Below are 6000 nucleotides of genomic sequence, written 5' to 3'. Positions count from 1 at the left end.
GCCATGGCAAGCTGGAGCCACAGGGGGCACCAGGAGGAGGAAGAAACCCTGAAAAACCTCCAGCAAATCCTCACGACATGGCACTTAAAATGGAGGAGGTTGTAGAGATCACCCCTCCAAAAAGAGAGGAGCTGGGAAATCCAACCTCTTCTGAAGAGAATCAGAAGATGACTCACTGGTAAGCCCAAACAAGGGCCCTATGACCATTCCAGTGGGTACCCATGTTGGGAGCCAAAGGGGAAATGTTGGCCTTGTTAGACTCTGGGTGCACAAGGTGCGTAATCAGCTCAGAGGTAGTAGAGAAAATGGGCTTAAGGCTAAAGATTTTAAAAATGCCCATAGCCTTTTGCCAACTGGATGGATCAGTAGCTGGGGTGGCCCTGCATTTCATAATGGAACCAGTAGAAATGACAATGGTGAAGCATAGAGAGACTTTGTGCTTTATTGTGGCTCCTGGGATGGAGCGCCTCCTAATACTGGGTTTGCCCTAGCTCCAGAAATGGAACCCCACGTTCCATACATACTGACCAATACATACTGACCAACATACATACTGACCAACCCCCAGAAGGGGAGGGGCAATCTCAACCGAAACCTGGGAATCCCACAGAACAGGCCTCCACTGGCACTGAGAATCTGAGTGGGGAGGAGAAAATTCCAGAGGAATTTTGGGACTTAAAGGAGGCATTCAGTAAGAAGGTCTTGGACGAGCTCCCCCCCCCCCCATCGCTCAACAGATTGCAGTATTGAAATTTTGCCAGGACTCCCAAAACTGAAACTGTACTCGATGACACTGCAGGAGCTAGAAGAGCTGCAGTCATTTATTGATAAAAATTTGAAACATGGTTTCATCCAACATGCTAGGCCCCGAGTAGCGGCCCCAGTATTATTCCGTGAGAAGAAAGATGGCTCTCTGTGTTTGTGTGTTGACTATAGAAACCTCAATGCTATTTCGGTAGAGAATGTGTACCCCCTCCCCTCGATAAAGGATATGTTGGCCCACTTAGCCAAAGGAAAATTGTTTACAAAACTCGACCTGAGAGAAGCTTACCATCGAGTTTGAATTAAGGAAGGGGATGAATGGAAAACTTCTTTTAACTGCCCAAAGGGATATTTCCATTCAACGTTCTTCCGTTCAGCCTACAGGGTAGTATTCATACAAATGATAAATCAGGTGTTGCATGAACATTAATCAAGGGAGTGTTGGTTTATCTTGATGATATTCTTATCTATACAGAGATTCATGATGAACATGTGAAACTAGTGTGTTCAGTTCTGGAAAAACTTTGAACTGCTGAACTGTATGCGAAGTTATCCAAATGTGAATTCCACCAGGAGAAAATTGACTATTTAGGCTATCGCATATCACATGACAGCATAGAAATGGATCTGGGGAAAGTTCGTGCTGTTTTGGAATGGGACCCTCCCGCACCAGGAAACAACTGCAAAGTTTCTTAGGATTTGCTAATTTTTACCGTCAGTTTATCCCTGCTCTTGCAAAGATTGCACTGCCTATTATGAATCTCCTAAAAACCAAAGGGGAATTGAAACTGAAACCTAGTAAACCCCTGGAGTGGTCAATGGAGTGCCAAGCTGCTTTTGAGAAGCAGAAACAACTGTTTGCTGCTGAGCCGGTGCTCAAGCACCCAGACATGGATGCCCCTTTTGTAATCCAAGCCGATGAGAGTGACGTAACAGTTGGGGCAGTGTTACTACAAGCAAACGAGACGGGGACTCTGCAACCATGTGCATATACTTCCTGTAAACTAACTGAGACTGAAAGAAGATGGGCCACCTGGGAAAAGAAGCTTTTGCAGTTTGCTAGGCTCTGTTAACCTGGAGGCATTTTCTAGAAGGGGCAAAACTCCCTTTTTAGGTGTGGACGGATCATAAAAATTTGGAAGCTTTAAAAATGCCTCATAAACTGTCTCCCAAGTAAGTTCGTTGGGCGCAGTACTTCAAACACTTTTTTTTTTCATTGAAATACATTCGGGGGACTTCATGGCGGATGCTTTATCTAGATTACCTCAATATAATAGTGCCCACCCAGAAGTGATTCGGCCTATTGTCCCCACCAAACAGTTGTCAGCTCCAGTGGTTACCAGAGCCCAGAAAAAGAAGGAAGTTGAATTATCAAATGATTTATCTTCCCAATTCAAAGAAGCTCTGAAACTTGATGATTGGTTCTTGACTCACTCAAATAACTGTACAGTTAAAGATGGATTGGCATGGGTGGGGGCCAAATTATATGTTCCAGAAAAGTTGAGAAACCAAATATTACAGCAAGTTCATGACTCTAAAGTTGCTGGACATTTTGGATTCATGAAAACTTTACACTTGGTTAAAAGGCAATTTTGGTGGCCTACCTTGAAAAAAGACACAGAGGCTTATGTGGCTTATTGTCCTATCTTTGCTTCAGCCAAATGGCTGCCTGGTAAACCAGCGGGCTTGCTACAAAATGTGGCTAGGCCAACTGCCCCATGGAAAGAAATTTCTATGGATTTTATTGTGGAATTACCTGAAAGTGGGGGAAATACAGTTATTTGGGTAGTAACAGATTTGTTTTCCAAACAGGTACACTTTATACTGTGTGCAAAGATCCCATCTGCAAAAACCTTGGCTAAACTGTTTATTTTACATATCTACAGGTTACATGGTGTTCCTGAATGCATAATCTAAGATGGGGTGTCAGTTTACCTCAAACTTTTGGAAGGAGTTCCTGAAGTTATTGGGCTCCGCCCATGGCTTAACTCCGCCCATCACCCACAAACCAATGGGGTTTGTGAGAGAACTAACTCTGTATTGGAACAGTATCTTAGATGTTATATAAATTATCAACAAGATGATTGGGCTGACATATTGCCATTTGCTGAGGTGGCATATAACAATTCAGTACATAGTACTGGGTTTACTCCATTTAAAGTGGCTTTGGGACAAGACTTTCTACCTATACTCAAGCTTCCACAGGAGAAACCTAACATTCAGTCACTGAATGAGTGGATAACCCAACTCCAGCTTACCTGGACGATTACTCGTAAAGCATTAATGATGCTCATCAAGCTCATAAAAAATTTGCAGATAAAAGAAGAACTCCACAAAAAACATATCAAGTGGGTGACAAAGTCTTCCTATCCACCAGATATTTGCAGACTACTCAAAAGTCAAAAAAGCTTGGACCTAAGTATGTTGGACCTTTTCCAATTGAGCGAATTGTGAATCCTGTAGCAGTCCAACTGCAATTACCCAAAACCCTTCAACAAATCCACCCTGTCTTTCATGTTAGTTTGTTAAAACTTGAACATACCTCCGACCTGAGACCAGCTCAGGTTGATCAGCCTGTGCCTTTGCTAACTGAAGGTGAGCAACATTTTGAAGTTAAAGAAATCTTGGATTCTAGGAAACAAAGAGGTCAACTCCAATATTTAGTTGTTTGGAAACATTTTCCTCCTTCCCATTCTGAATGGGTGAATGAGAAGGATATTCGAGCTCCTAAGCTTGTCAAGGCATTTTGTCTGAAATATCCTGATAAACCTGAACTTTAGTATTATAATGTTATATGTGTATTATTCTTTTATCTTTTATTCTTTCTCTTTTTAGGACTAACGCCTCTTTTTCTGGGGGCGAATGTCAGCCCTTCAAGATTTTCTTCCTTTGCTTTGCATCTTTCAGCTGTCATAAGTAACGGGGGAGGAGGGGACATGATTATGGGAAGCGAACTGGAAGTTTCACAAAACAGAACTGTATAAGTTGGGGGAGTTTCTTGCTTAGGCTTCTACCTTGTGCAACCGCAACTCTTTATCAAAATATGCCAAGGTCAGCGGACAGAGGCCTCATCACCACATGGAGATGCCCACATGATGCTATACACAACTTTTAATTGGATGAGCCAGTTGAACTATTGGGGTGGGAACGTTGCCATCACTTTGTATATATGATTCTGCGCTCATTTTCTCAGATTCAGAATTCTTTTGTTGCTACCACTTGATTTCCATTAAAAAGATATCTTTTCTCTAATTAATGGAGTCTAAGTATTTCTTTATTGGATTTTGAATGAAGCATCCATCTGACATAACCGTTGATTGTATGCTTTTATTTACTGTTCTAGTATGATATAAGTTTAATTTTTATATATATTTAACATATTGTTTTTTTCTTTTCAATTGTTTTTACCATTTTGGAATGTTTTTAAGGTATGGCAAATATATATGTACTAAATGCAAAAATGTAGAACAACTAGAAATAGCTTTTTTTCCAGCAACAAAATGTCACTACAGATAATAGATGAAATATTGCTGTTATGTGTTTATGATAACTGTCTGGTATTGCAGCCAAAACAGTTTCCCATTGAGTTATCTTCTTTCCTTATAGCGAGATTATATTTGAGTGGCTCTGAATATGTTGATTTCTCACTGAATATTTTGTTCCCTTATTCTCAATTAATCTCTAGGTTTACTCAAGATTTATACATTCTCTTGATAGATAGCACCACATTGGCTGCTCATATTCTGAAAATCATCATAGAGAATATGTTACAGGTTTTAACAGGCCTATCATGCATGCCTGTTTGTAAAAGTTTTTATCCAAATTAAGGGAATATGGGGAATAGTGGGACATTGCCTGAATTTAAAGGAATAGTTTAAGGTCAAATATAGAACTATACTATAAAAAAAAAAAATCCAGAAGTTTTTCTTTATTGCTCTCATTCAATGAAAAGAGGAAAGGCTTGCTTCTGGGGCATAAAAAGAAATATTTGATATTGATGAAATGAGACTTGCAGTCAAATTCTCTTAGAAATATTTTAATGTCTATAAACTTATTTAGACAAGAAGTAGCCAAGCAATGTGTGGGAATGCCTATCTTTTATTGATTTCAAATATATTTTGCAGAAGAACAATAGTAGAAAAGCAGTATGTCTCTATCTCATGGGCAAGCTAGAAGGCTCTGATTGGCTACTGTTGGATTATGAGAGCCTTGTCTTTGTAGGGAATACTTCCTTCCTATACCAGAGTAATGTCCAATGATCTTCAACATCTCCTGGCTCCATAGTTAATAAACTTCCAAATGAGGTAATTCCTCCTATCAGTGCATTTTATATCAGAAGAGTGAACAGTTAGGAAGCCTTCAGGATATTACAAACATAAGCAGTTGAAGATAGCTTCAACATCAATAATACCTCTTATAACCCTGCCTATACCATTCCAGACAAGTGGCTTTTTTAGTCTCTTCTTGAAAGCTTCCAATGATGGAGTGTTTTATGAATGATTGTTGTGTTTTAAAGTTCCCTGCCTAGTCTGAGGAATGAGCAGGAGGCAGCACGACAGCTGTTTGGCTACCACATCTGATAGCGGGCTATATAAAGAGTGCTGTCAGATGTGATCAGCTGGCGCCTGTCAGCTGCTGTGTTAGCATGGGGTTTGACATTTACCCTTGTTAGCATGTTGATAAAAGGGTTACCCTGAATCTGCTGGTCTGTCTCAGTAATTCCCACTGAATGTAATATTGATGACAAAGGTGGGGTAGAGAGGGAGACAGCCAGTTGAGAGATTCAGGAGCTGTTAGCTGAAGTCACTTGTTAGCTGAACTACTCAGAGCTGAAGTCACTCAGAGCTGTCCATTGCTAAAAGAACAGCGGCACTCTCCTTTTGCTACATATCAGTTGGGAACTGATACATGGGAGTCTTATCTTGACAGATTTGAATGTTTTATTAAGGCAAACAATTTGTGAGACATCTCCGCTGAGAGGGGAAAAAGTGTTCTTTTTGAGTTTTTGTGGCACTGAAGTGTTTGACACGGTGGCACGCACTTCTGTCTCCTCAGACAGTACATGAGGTAACCTGGGAAACCATTTTAACAATTCTGGGAGGCCATTATGCTCCCAATCCATCCAGAATAGCTAGAAGACATGCTTTTCATAGGTGTTACCAGGCTGAAGGTGAAAATATAAGCAGGTATGTGGCTGCTTTGAGGAAAGCAGCTCAACATTGTGGCTTCTGGGTTTAA

The sequence above is a fragment of the Notechis scutatus genome, chromosome Z (assembly GCF_049901735.1).
Source record: "Notechis scutatus isolate UNSWTSFEM ecotype Mainland chromosome Z, rNotScu1.2, whole genome shotgun sequence".
Lineage (NCBI taxonomy): Eukaryota > Metazoa > Chordata > Lepidosauria > Squamata > Elapidae > Notechis > Notechis scutatus.
The sequence above is the reverse complement of the archived record's forward strand: the minus strand, read 5'-3'. Positions refer to the sequence as shown.